Source organism: Alligator sinensis, unplaced genomic scaffold (assembly GCF_000455745.1).
Source record: "Alligator sinensis unplaced genomic scaffold, ASM45574v1 scaffold690_1, whole genome shotgun sequence".
Taxonomy (NCBI): domain Eukaryota; kingdom Metazoa; phylum Chordata; order Crocodylia; family Alligatoridae; genus Alligator; species Alligator sinensis.
In genome coordinates this window covers 1,112,052-1,123,934 of record NW_005842372.1, presented here as the reverse complement: position 1 = coordinate 1,123,934, position 11,883 = coordinate 1,112,052, and the positions used below count along the sequence as shown (strand labels likewise).

Genomic DNA, 11,883 nt, shown 5'->3' with positions numbered 1-11,883 from the left:
ACCTGTTCTTTCACCACTGAGGGTGCCTTCAATAAGGGTTCTTTAAAATACAACCAGCTCTCCTGGACAACCTTCCCCCTCAGATGGGCCTCCCAGGGGATCAACCTAAACCAAAGAGAAGCATGCTATGCAGTAAAGTGTCTTGCGCTTAAAGCAGAGAAGAGAGAATTCAGGAAGGAAAAGGAGAAAAATCCCAGGCTATGGTTTACTTTATCTATGAAAAGACCTACAATTTCTGTGAATGGATTTGCCTCTCAAGTATTGGACTCTTAAACCACCTCAAGACCCATCAATGAGCTGTAGTAGAGATCAGCCTTGAATCAAGGGACTGATGACAGTTTCCATGATGAGGAGCCTTGCCATGATGATCAGCCTGCCACAGACTGGATCCATACATGGCACAAAAGAAAGACAGCTCCTGGAATCCACCTGAAGTCTGCTGGCCTAATCTGGGCCCATATATAAACTGCTTCTGCCCAGTCCAAGGTTGCCAAAATGCAACAACTTTACACTACAATTTCAGTTTTGCAGAATGGAGGGCTGTGCTCAGCTTTAAAAATAGCATGGACATTATTGGACAACAAGTTGACAAGCGGGGGTGCCACGATTGTCATGGACAAAACAGTGTGGGTGTGTCTGCAAAAGGTGCTTTACTGTGCAGTAGACTAATCTACTATGCAGTAAAGCGTCATGTAGAAACCATGTTAATAAGCTAAATACAGGTACTAAACTAACTGTGCAGACTAGTATAGATGCTGACTGGGAGCAAATTTGCTCCCGGTCAGCTACACCAGCAGGGGGACCAGTCCTGGTGCTCCTCAGCTCCTGGCTCCCCCTGGGAGCTAATCAGCATGGAGACTGGGTTGCTCTCTGCCCCGCTCCCCATCCTGGCTCCCCACAGGAGTGGGGAGCTGAGCAGCACCAGGACTGGAGAGCTCTTCCTTCCCTGCTCAGCCTGGGGAAGAAAGCAGCAGACCCCTAGCCCCTGGGGAATCCCTGCTGCCATTAGAGTAGGGCTAGGAGTGGCCAGGAGCTGTCCCACCAGTGGGGCAGCTAGCAGTAAGTCCCCGGCTGGGCTGGGAAACCCCTGCCATCTGGGGGCTCGCTGGTAGCTGACCTACTGGCAGATCAGGGCAGGGAGCTGGGAAAGATTCCCCATCCCTGCAGCGCTTTCCCTGCCCCATGCCCAGGTGGTTGATTGGGGCAGAGGGCTGGAAAAGTTCCATCTCCCACAGCTCATTCCCAGCCCCCTGCCCTGATTGGCCAATTGGGGCACAGGGCTGGGAAAGGGCTGTGGGGAAGAGTCAGGTCCCAGCTAGGTCCAGGCTTCATGGTGTGCAGCCTGGAGCTGGGTGGGACCTGCCTCAGACTGGGACAGTTCCCAGCCAATTGTGGGCTGCACAGAGCACTCTTCATGCAGCCCAGCGCTGACTGGGGCCTGTCCCAGAACGGGGCAGTTCTTGACCATCCCAGAGCTGTGTGGGGAAGCCCTGCTGGGTACGGGGCTTCTCCCCATGTCCATGGGGTGGGCGAGCTCTGCAGCAGCAGATGTTGCATGGCCCTATGCACATCAGGACTCCTCCCAACATGTATGGGGCAGCAGACAGCTGCTGCTGGCAGAGCTGTTCTGGTGCTGTGCACATGGGCACCAGCCCTGTGCTCCCTGTCAGCCCCCAGGCTTGCACCTAGGGGGAGCCTGGAGCTCCCTCTGGCTGCTGCAGTGGGGCAGAGCAGGGTGGGAGCAGCAAATCTGCTCCCAAGAGGGAGCACATGTAAATACACTCCCGGGTAGGCTTACTGTGCAGTATTTTTATTGTGCAGTAAGCCTAAACCAAGAGACAACTTTTTACATACAGTTTTACCAGCTCCTGACAGAAGACCCCATAGCACAATACAGGAAAGATCTAAATAAACTCATAAAAAGTTGCCTCTGGAAACACAGGAGAGGATTACTGCTTCCACCCCCTGGGAACTTAGACCAAGAAACTTTTACTTATTACCAGGTATCTGGGTTTTCCATCCATCATGGAAAAATGTGGTAAATCCTGAATTTTCTCCTTTTAAGGAGAAAGAAGGGGGAAATGGTGGGCTTCCCTGTGCAGGCTGGTAGAATTTCAGGCTGCAAGGCGCTGGGGGGAGTGGGAGGAGTGTGATCAATAGGGGCTCATGTGCATATGTACACATACATATGGCTGTCAGGCAGCCTGGAAAGCAGCTCCCTGCAGGTAAGTCTGGTGGGGGTGGGGGGAAGAATTGAGGCCCCCATGGTGAGGGCAGAAGGGAGCTAGGTAGGGCTGGGGTTGGGACTAAGGCTGGGGCTGCTGCCAGCCCACGTGATGCATGGGGCTTGGGGCCCAGGGCTGGAATGCGAGGCTGCAGGGCCTGGGCCCAGGAGTGGGATGGAGATGTAGGTGGCTTGTCAGGGGGAGATGGGGGGTGGGGGCTGGCTCCCCACCACTGTGCACACTCCCAGGGGGGACATGGGGGCACGTGCCTCCCAGATTTGTTCATGGGGCAGGGGTGGACTGCCCACTGTGGCCTTGAGCTCCCTGCCATGCTGCCCTCCCTGTGGAGCCTTCATGGCCCAGCCTGTGAGACCTGGCATAGCAGGGTAGAGTGGAGTGGAGTGTTGAAGTTCGTTCCCACCACCTTGAGGCTAGCACTATGCAAGAAAGAGACTTGGGAGTCATCATTGACCACAAGATGAACATGAGCCTGCAGTGCGATGCTGCGGCTAGTAAAGCGACCAAAACGCTGGCTTGCATCCATAGATGCTTCTCAAGCAAATCCCGGGACGTCATTCTCCCCTTGTACTCGGCCTTAGTGAGGCCACAGCTGGAGTACTGCGTCCAGTTTTGAGCTCCACAATTCAAAAAGGATGTGGAGAAGCTTGAGAGAGTCCAGAGAAGAGCCACGCGCATGATCAGAGGTCAGGAAAACAGACCTTACCACAACAGGCTGAGAGCTATGGGACTCTTCAGCCTGGAAAAGTGCAGGCTCAGGGGTGATCTGATGGCCACCTATAAATTTATCAGGGGTGACCACCAGTATCTGGGGGAACGTTTATTCACCAGAGCGCCCCAAGGGATGACGACTAGGTCGAATGGTCATAAACTACTACTAGACCGTTTCAGGCTGGACATAAGGAAGAATTTCTTTACTGTCCGAGCCCTCAAGGTCTGGAATAGCCTGCCACCGGAGGTGGTTCAAGCGCCTACATTGAACACCTTCGATAGCAAACTGGATGCTCATCTTGCTGGGATCCTATGAACCCAGCTGACTTCCTGCCCTTTGGGCAGGGGGCTGGACTCGATGATCTTCCGAGGGCCCTTCCAGCCCTAATGTCTATGAAATCTATGAGCCCTATGCTGCCCTGGCGAGGTGCCCCCAGCCTATCTGGCAGCACCTGTGGTGGCAGCACAGAGTTGTGCCCCCTGCTGGTGCCAGATGCTATGATGGCATAGAGCACCCAGCGGTGGCAACAAGCTTCCCTGCCTGGTCCCTCTGTGTCCTGTGTTGCTGCATTCTGCCTGCTGGGCTGCAGAGGCCCCCTGGGGGTGGGGCGGGGGGAGGGGCAACAAATTACTCCTGGTCAGCCTGGGCAGCAGGGGGTAGGAGAACAATCCACTCCCCCAGGAGATGCCTGCTGCCAGGGCTGACTCCAATCACGGAGCTAGGACAGATAAAATGTCCCCTTGCCCATGCAGGAGCCAGCTTCAGGCTCCAGCTCCAAAACCAGAGCCAGGGGCTGGGACATTGCCCCAGGCAGCTGCCTCCTACTGGGGCTGGCTCCAATCACAGAGCTAGGGCAGGGACAATGTCCTCTTACCCCTGTAGCAGGCAGCTCCTGGCCCCAGCTCTGAGATCAGAGGCAGGGGCTGGGATATTTCCCCTTGCCCCCAGCAGCTGCCTGCTGCCAGGGCCAGCTCTGATCATGTAGCCAGGGCAGGGACAATGTCCCCATGCCCCAGCAGCAGGCAGCTGCTGGGGGTAGGGGGCAATGTCTCAGTCCCTGGCTCTGATTTTGGAGCTGGGGATTGGGAGCTGCCTGCTCTGGGGGCAGCAGACATTGTCCCTGCCCAGCCCCAGAATCAGATCAGGGTTTGGGTAGCAGGCAGCTACCTGGGGCAGGAGTGACAGCTTCAGGGCAGGTGGGAAAAGGCTGCCCTGGAGCTGGGACAGCTCCACCACCCTGCAGAGCCCAGACCTGACACCATGTGCCCTGCCAGCCTGGAGCTGGCACCTGGGGGAACCTAAAGATCCCTCTGGCTGCCGTATAGTAGCAGAGCAGGGCAAGAATATCCCTGCCCTGATCTGCTCCCATTAGGAGCAGATTTTTTTTCCTAACAGGCACATGTATAGATGTGCACTCAGGGAAAGCTGTGCAGTATTTTACTGTGCAGTAACATTTCTGAGCATTACTTGCACATATAGATACACCCAAGGAGTACAATATTCAAGCCTCATTCACCTAAAGCTTTACCAATGTCATATATGCCACCACCTGCTTACAGTGCCCCTCTGCTTACAGTGCCCCTCTGCTTTCCAATTTTAAAAACTGGAAATTGAGGAATGAGAAATCATTCACAAACTGGACTGTGTTAAGAATGGTTTAAACAGGGACTATGAAGTTTTATCTCATTGAAGTGTTTACGTATTGGTACGTATTTGGAGTCATGGCTGCTGTGACACTGATAGTGATTGGTCTGTGCTATGCATGGGGAATGGGTTCCAACATGTCTTTTTTGCACATAACTTGCTGTCATCAAAGGTCAGGTCTGGATTATAGCTTTGTCTCCATTGGAAGACTCAGGTAGCTTTGAGTCATGGATCAGGCTTAGGTGGTATGCCTCAACAGACATCTTGACCAAGTTGCCATTCTCATTGTGTTTACTGTAAGCCCAGTGTGGCTGAGAGGGGGGGCCAACAGGGAAAGGTGGAGCCTGGAGAAAGAGTAGGACCAGAAGGGTCTAGAGGCCCAGAGTTGGGTTGGGAGACTGAAGCATCTGAGAACCCAAAGAAGGGACTGAGTGAGAGACCAAGGGGTCTGACAGTCCAAAGGAGGGCTGGGTGAGAGACAGAGGGGTCTGAGGGCTTAGAGGGGGCTAGCAAGAGACCAAGAGGTTTGATGGTGCAGGGAGGTGCTGAGTGCATAAGGAGAGAACATCTATGAGAAATGACACCTGTGAGGCTTGGGGCATGGTGTAGGGATGGGTTGGAGTCATGCAATTAATCCATAAGGCACTGACCACAAATGCGTAGTGGTCAATTCAGATAAGACCGAGGCAACCTCCCATACTTTAATGGCAACCGTAGAGCAGAATGCAATACTGTATTTCATGGTGTATAGGTCGATGCAGTATATAAGTTGACCCCATTTTTCTGCTCTAAAAAGTTAGGAATTTCATAGAGCTGGTGTTTAAATCAACCTAACTTGTTGGTTCAGAAATATGGGGTTGACTTATACTGGTCCCTGTGTGCCCTCACTGTGGACTAGGCACCCAGGGGGTGGACATGTGCCACAGCGCTGCTCACAGGGGATGGGGCCAGGCTCAGTGCTTGACTGGTGCGGCCCCATCCACTGCAAGTGATGCTGCCTGGACTGTGCCAGCTGAGTGCTGAGCCCAGTGCAGCTTACAAAGGATTGGGCCACACCAGCCAAGTGCCAAGCTCAGCCTCATCTCCTGTGAGTGGTGGTATGGTCGGCGCTAGGAAGTGTCACCTTGTATCAGATGGGGCTGGGCTCGGCACTTGGCTGGCATGGCCCCATCCCCTGCAAGTGGTGCTGCCTGGGCTGTGCCAGCTGAGTGCCAAGCCCGGAGCTGCTTGCAGGGGATGGGGCCATGCCAGCCAAGCAGTGAGTCTGTCGCTGCTGAGCACCAAGCCCAGCCTTGTATTCTGAGAGTGGTGCTGGGCTCGGCTCTTGGCAGCACCACTCACAGTAGATGGGACCGGGCTCAGCACTTGGCTGGTGTGACCTAGTGCCACTTGCAGGGGGTTGGGGTGCGCCAGCTGAATGCCAAGCCCAGCCTCACCCCCCATCCCCATCTCCTGCGAGCTGTTCTGGGCTTGGTGTTTGGCTGGTGTGCCCCCATCCCCTGCGAGCGGTGCTGCCTGGGCTGCGCCAGCTGAGTGCTGAGCCTGGTGCTGCTTGCAGGGGGTGGGGCTGTGCTCAGTGCTTGGCAGTGCTGGGTTTGGTGCTTGACTGGGGCAGCCCAGGCAGCACCACTTGCAAGGGGTGGGGCCGTGCCAGCCAAGTGACGAGCCTGGCCCATTCCCTGTGAGCAGTGCTGAGGCATGTGTCCACCCCACAGGTGCCTGGAGCCACTCACAGAGGATGGGGCTGGGTTTGGTGCTCTGCACTTGAACCTGGCACCACTCTCAGAGGACAGTGATATGGTGTATAAGCCAAGGATGAATTTTAAGAGTTAAAAGTTTTGAGAGTTAAAACTCAACTTACACACTGTGAAATATGGTGAATTTTTGGGCTGCTGGGGCTTTGCGGCCACCCCTGGAGATGGTGCCCTGTGACACCAGGAATAAATGACTTCAGTACAACTACACTGTGTGTTCTTGGTTGGTCTGGATGGCCACGGTCAACAACAGTGATATGTATGCTCATTCGCTATGCTAAGAACTTAGGGCGGCAACTTTTCCCCTCAATTTATAGTTAAAGAATAGGGCAAAAGAGAACAGACCAGTAAAATAGTATATCAAGAAATACTAAGGGATATTTATCTATTTAGACCTGTAAGAGTGACTCTTCTAATATGCTCATTTAGGCTAAGGGTGCTGACAGACATTCAGGACCCCACTCTAACTCAAATCGTTTTACATAAAGTGTCATGAGTTAGAGTGCCACCACTCCTGACCAAACAGATGCTTGCCTGTTGGGTTGGGGTAGAATCGAGCCTGCCTGCACTGGCTGTCCTTGATAGCAGGAGGGGGTGCTGGCCAGGACCGCCACTCTTCCCAGCCTTGCCCCATCTTCCCAGCTCTGGGGCTGTCAGCGGAGAGGGAGTGAAGGGAGCAGCAGCTGTGGGGCTGCTATGCCTGGCCTAAGTTGGAGGGGAGGGGGGCCGTGAAATGGAGCCCCTTGCCTTGTGGCCCCCTCCCAGGTACCCTGACTGGAGTACTGGGGAGGAGCTGGGCCAGGCCCCCAGGTGAGGGGGCTCTGTTCCACTCCTCCTCCCTCCTCTAGCTCGGGCCAGGCTTGCCCAGTAGCTACTGAAGCCTGGCTGGAGCTGGGGGTGCAGGGTGGAATGGAGTCCCCTCACCTTGGGGGCCTGGCCCAGCTCTCCCCAATACTCTAGCCAGGGTACCTGAGGGGTGGGGGCAGGGCATGAGGTGGGTGGGCTTTGATCCGATCCACAGCCCCCCTCCCCCAGGTTAGGCTGGCCATAGCAGCTCTGTAGCTGCTGCTGCTTCCTCACTCCTTCTCCACAGACAGCCGTGCCCCTGTTTGAAAAATTAACCCTCGAAGAAACACAGGTTCTCTAAGGTGCTATAAAGCAGAATGCTTTAACCTGTTACCTGATAGACTAGGGTGATTTTTTTGCACAATCAGCCATTTTAGAAGCACTCTGCAGTCATGCACATGTGCTAGGTCATGGCTGGAGAGTGCTTTCAGGGTCCAGGTTGTGTGAAAAATGTCATGAGCCCTAAAGAGTATCTGGTGTAACTGCTATGCAGTTGAGGAAGGAGGTTTGAAAACCAATTTTCTGTAGCAGAAGTTAGGTTTAGCCACTGATCAGAGCAAATGAACCCATACAGACAGTGAGGGTTTTAATTTAAATGAAGAAGAAAAAAGATGAACATATCTAGGTTGACTTCCTGTAAGACTGATGTTGATCTTCACTGAACTGAACTAGATGGCTGCTGGTCTCTGCAGTGTGAACAGTGCTTGGATCTGTAGGTGTAGTCTACAGAAAACAATATCAGAGCAGCTACATAATTAAATAAACCACTGTACATTTTTATGCCAAACTTACTGTAGGGCTTCTTTTTCAGAGTTTCTGTATTGGAAGAGAAGCTTATGGTTACATGGTCTATCAAGCTGAGAAAGTAAGTTCTTCCCTCACAAGGTGAATCACAGAAATATAATTAGAACTATACTTATGGGATCAATTTCTAAACTGACTGCAGTCAGGGTTGTTTTCTACGCTGATTTCAATAGAAGCAAAATTCAACCTAAAATCTTCACAGGAAGTAAAAGAAAATGACCTCCATCACTCTACTTTCCCCCCAACCCTACTAGAAGAGAACTAAGCTCAGTGGTGCATACAGTTGTTTTGCAGTGATAGAACACTGCCCTCTTGTGTGCAGAGAGGTAGTTAGCTGTGTTAATCTGAAGTGAGGCAGAAGACAAGGTAGATTTGCACCTTATAAACTAACTAAATCAGAGATGCTTAAGATTTCATAAGCAGTGGCTTACCTAATCAGATGCTATGAAGGAACTGAAGGCATCAGAGCTTCTAGACTGAAAACTGATTAGAATACAAAGATCATGGAAGGGAAAGGGGCAGGAAAAAGGAGGGGGCACTGCTAGAAGAAGCAAGGTGGCAGGAAATAAAAAAGCAATGGAGTTAATTCATTGAGGGACATAGAGTTATAAATAGGGTTATAAAAGCAAATCCAGGTAAAAAAATAAAAGCTAAGAATTCATGTTCTTGGTAGAGACCCTACTTAACACGCTCCAGTCTGTGGATGATTTCTTGTTCGACAGTTTTCTATTCAAGTTTGTTTTTAAAGTGTTGTTGTCTAAGAACAGCTACTCTGAGAGCAGTGATGGAATGTCCAGGGAGGTTAAAGTGTTGTGCCACAGGCTTGTGTGTGACTGTTGTCAGATCAGTGTTTATTCATTCTTACTGGCCCTGTCTACATGAGACACTGACTGTGCAGTAGCATCATGTGTCAAGAAGCATCACGAAAGAGCCATTCCTTGGCACAACAGTGCAGTAACTCTGGTTACTATTTAAGTACTAAACATTTATACAAGTACTAAATGACTGCGTAGTCAGTGTCTTGTGTAGATGTGGCCACTGTGACTGGGTGCTTGGTGCTCCTGTCACTTTAAGAGGAGAGGTTGCCTGAGAAGCAGCCTGTAAGTGGTGAGGGGGGTTGATTAGGGAGTCACCTGACCAGAAGGGGCCAGGATTGAACCATATAATCCCAGGGCCTGAACTGGTCAGGTAGTCTAGCCCTGAGTTCCACAAAGAGAAGAGCTTCTGGCAGAAGGGCTGCAGTAGGGCTCTTGAGATAACAGCTGAGCTGGGGTAAGCAGCACAGAGCCTAGGAACAGGAAAGACCCAGGAACATGGGTGAGTCAATAGCCTGGAGAGCCAGGCCTTGGAATAGATAGGCCCGAGAACAGGGGCGGGTGAGCCTGTAGCCCAGAGACGGGGCCAAGGAATAGACGACCTGGGGCCCAGAGGTTGGTGGCCCAGAAGGGGTGGTTGTCAGCAGGGCCTGGGAGTCTGAAGGTCTCACTGGCTGTAACAGCCAGAACCAGAGGGATTAATAAGCAATAATGTGCGCTTCTTGGAGTTATTTGGTATTTTGCCTAAACAGGTAATATTAGTTAATATAAGCTTGTAAATTTGTAAACTGCAAATGTAACTTGTCTGTCATAAGTTTAACCAAAATGACAAATTAACTGTTCATGGATCTGTTTGGGCCCCATAGGCAAAGCTGTAGCTGTGAGATTAGCTGGCCTAATGGTTTTTTGCTCAGGGTTCAGCCTTAGCAATATAAACTGGATCTAACTGCTTGGCACACCCAGCACATTCCAAGAAGGCATATGCCAAGAAAGCGTATTCAAATGAAGCCTAAAAGGGGTTGGGATTTAGGCGGAGTGATGTCAATTTCAAACCTAAAGGTGCTGCATCATAATTTGCATATTGGATAAACCCGAGTCTGGGTAGTAACCTTTTATGATAATTTTAACACCTTTCAATCCCATAGGGTAACAGCTATAGGGCAACATTGTGAGTGGCCCTGAGGCCAACAGATTAACATAAGACTAGGTACAAAAAGCACGTGCATCAGGTAGCCAGCAGGAAGGAGGGAACAGAATGGTCATTTCTGTTCCACGCCCATTCCCCAGACTCCTGGTGTGAGAAGGATTGGATCCTGATCAGGGGATCTTCCCCGGTAATCCCTCTGACAGTGTCGAACGGGGACACCTGACTTCACTGGAATCACTTGGCGTGCACCTGGCATTGAGGGACTATCAATAAATTGCCAACCCATGTCTGTCTATTTGTTGTTTTGAACAGCCCAGTGTGGCTAATACCCTTGCAGTGCCCAGTTGGCCTGTGACAGATCTATCTATCTATCTATCTATCTATCTATCTATCTATCTATCTATCTGTTGTTATTATTTACTATTAGCTCTTTTATACTGCATTATCTGCTTATTGCATTTATCTTTCTGTTAACTGTTGTATGTGTGTAAGCTATAATAAATTTGCCTTTATTTCACTCCCAACTTTGCCTCCTCGATCCGAAACTGAATCAAACAGTGCACAGTTGGCCTGTGATAAAATTGATACACTCACAGTGCCCAGCTGGCCTGTGACAACTAGCCCAGGAGTGGGACCAGGGCCCAGAGAGGGGCCAAAGGTCAGGGACCACTGGTAGAGATCGCTGGGTCCAGCGGGGCTAGAAATCTCAACTGGCCTTAGAGTGGGGCCAGGATCTAGGGATACCAGAGGTCAGGGACTACAGTCAGAGACCCAGGGGGCCAAGGATTGTGTAGCCTAAAGAGGGGCAGAGCCTGGAGCTGGAGGGCCCAGAGGGCAGTGTGTGGGGCCAGAAGGCACAAGCCCAGAGGGAGGGTAGTGTCAAAAAGGCCAGAAAGTTCAGAGGTCTGGAGCCCAGGAGGGGCAAGTGTCAGCAGGGTCAGGGACCCAATGGTCTCAACTGGCCTAGGAGCAGAGTCAGGGTCTAGGGCAGAGGTGGGCAAAATACGGCTTGTGGGCCAGATCCGGCCCACCAGGCCATTCTATCTGGCCTGTGGGGACCCTAAAACATTTAGAAAATGAATATTTATCTGGTCCTGTCTGTCAAAGATGACAGTAGGACCAATAGGACCCAAGGGAAGCCAGCAGGACTCAGCAGCCCAGAAGCAAGGCCAGCCCAGCCTGGCCCCACCCCCAGCCTCTCCCACCCAGAAGCCCTGTGCTTAGCCCTGTGGCCCAGAGTGGGGTGGCAGGAGCATGGGGTCCAGCACCAGCTGTGCTGGAGTGGGGGCAGGGGCCTGACACTCCTGTCACCCTGCTCTGGGCCATGCTGGTGCCAGCCCCAGGACACCAGCACAGGCCCCACACTCCCACCCAGCTGTCCCTGCACTCTGCATGCCTGCTCGCTCCTATTCCCACACATCTGTAGCTGCCATTTCCCTGCTTTCTGTGGCGGTCGGTTGGCTTGCGGGGCTATGGCCAGTAGCCCGAAGCGGCAAGTGGGTACTTTTTGACCGATGGAGCGGAATTAGGCACTGGAACGTATTGGTTGAAAACGAGATTGTTTACTTACACCGTCGATGAACACAGTGCCGGTAGAGAAACTGGCTTAGGTTACGGTTACAAATGCGACGAGAGCTCTTTGACACGAACGAAACGAGACGTTAGTGAACGGCTTATCGAGCATGCAGGGACGGGGTACGTCAGGTAAGTCAGTGACGGGGAGTTGTTGGTGGACGATCAGTCCGCCAAGTCTACTCCGAGGTGTATGCGGAGTTCTCCAACTTGGGCGGAAACTGCTTTAACTTTTATATGGTCCGTAAGCCAATTACTAGTCGCCAGGTAGGAATAATTTGGAACCAGCCAATGGGTGGCGCACGTTCAAACCATGCAGCCGTTGGACTTGGCGGGATTTTCCCCT

The 11,883-nt window shown here is 52.1% G+C and overlaps 1 non-coding gene across 1 annotated transcript; it reads left to right on the top strand.

Annotated features, from left to right (window-relative positions):
* Positions 1-3,899: 3,899 nt before the first annotated feature.
* LOC112551189 lies at positions 3,900-4,055 on the top strand. The gene has a single exon (XR_003095401.1). It is a non-coding gene; the product is annotated as a small nucleolar RNA SNORA17 (small nucleolar RNA).
* The last annotated feature ends 7,828 nt before the right edge of the window (positions 4,056-11,883 follow it).